Source organism: Gigantopelta aegis, chromosome 15 (assembly GCF_016097555.1).
Source record: "Gigantopelta aegis isolate Gae_Host chromosome 15, Gae_host_genome, whole genome shotgun sequence".
Taxonomy (NCBI): Eukaryota; Metazoa; Mollusca; class Gastropoda; order Neomphalida; family Peltospiridae; genus Gigantopelta; species Gigantopelta aegis.
Genome location: NC_054713.1, coordinates 6,193,589 through 6,194,858, shown reverse-complemented (window position 1 = coordinate 6,194,858; position 1,270 = coordinate 6,193,589). Strand labels below are relative to the sequence as shown.

Genomic DNA, 1,270 nt, shown 5'->3' with positions numbered 1-1,270 from the left:
ACCATTAACTATATAAAATAAAAAAAACTAACTTTCGTTAAACACACACACATGTCTGTCGACTTTATCTCTTACCTTCGTTTTGTTTGAAAACAAGAAATAAAATCACTATCCAGTATGATGTTTTCATCATGGCTGGTACATACAGAACGTATTCCACCACTGAGTGTCGATAACTCTACACAAGTATCGCCTCGGGGACCGTGAATCATCGAGACAACAAACGTCTCCATTGGCCGAGGAAAGACGTTCACACCGAGTGTTTATAACACGGAAGGATGCGACAGTGTTACTGATAAACTCGTGATTATTATCATAATCAGTAGTCGGATCAAAGGAGAAGGGAGATTATCCACACAAAAAACCCCAAAAACCAACCCACATACAAAAGGCAAACAAAACAAAAACAAAACAATGAAACCTCTAAAATCAAGAAACAAGAACAAAGACTACACCCCAAAGCGATCATATATAATAATAAAATAAAAACCACAAAAACCTCCTCACCCCCACCCCACCCCCCAGCCCCACCCCCAAAAAAAAAAAAAAAACCCCCAGAAAAACAGAAAAGAAAAAAGAAGACAAAGACAAAAAAACACAAAACAAAACACGAGAAAACCAAACCAAACAAGACAAAACAACAACAACAACAACAAACAAACACACAAACAACCGAAACAGTATCATCCACCTCCATTATATACTGGATTAAATAAGTCATTGAGAGATACACTAGGTATGATAACGGCAGTCCGCACTATACATTATATGGGTCGATACGTAGCACAGTGGTAAAGCGCTCGCTTGATGTATGGTCGGTCTGGGATCGATCCCATTGGGCTATTTCTCGCTCCAGCCGGTGCACAGAGACTGGTATATCAAAAGCCGTGGCATGTGTTATCCTGTCTGTGGGATAGTACATATAAAAGATCCCTTGCTGCTAATCGAAAAGAGTAGCCGATGAAGTGTCGACAGTGGGTTTCCTCCCTCAATATCTGCATGGTCCTTAACCATATGTCCGACGCCATATAACCGTCAATAAATTGTGATGAGTGCGTCGTTAAATAAAACATTTCCTTCCTTCCATACATTAGCCTTTGTACTGTTTTATGCGCGAAGAAGAAGAAGAAGAAGAAGAAGAAGAAGAAGAAGAAGAAGAAGAAGAAAAAAGAAGAAATTAGCTTTGTACTATATGAAATGTCTATATCCATTCAGGTATTAAGGCCCATATGTACATGTACATAAAACAAAGTTTGTCAGGCTCGGCGGA

At 39.2% G+C, this 1,270-nt stretch overlaps 1 protein-coding gene across 2 annotated transcripts in view; it reads right to left on the bottom strand.

Moving 5' to 3' along the window:
• Positions 1 to 172, bottom strand: part of LOC121390550 — a 23,817-nt gene extending 23,645 nt beyond the window's left edge. For both annotated transcript variants that reach the window (XM_041522386.1, XM_041522389.1), the window contains exon 1: positions 76 to 172. The gene's annotated coding sequence lies outside the window, so the exon portion shown is untranslated. The remainder of the gene's footprint in view (positions 1 to 75) is intronic.
• Positions 173 to 1,270: the final 1,098 nt, after the last annotated feature.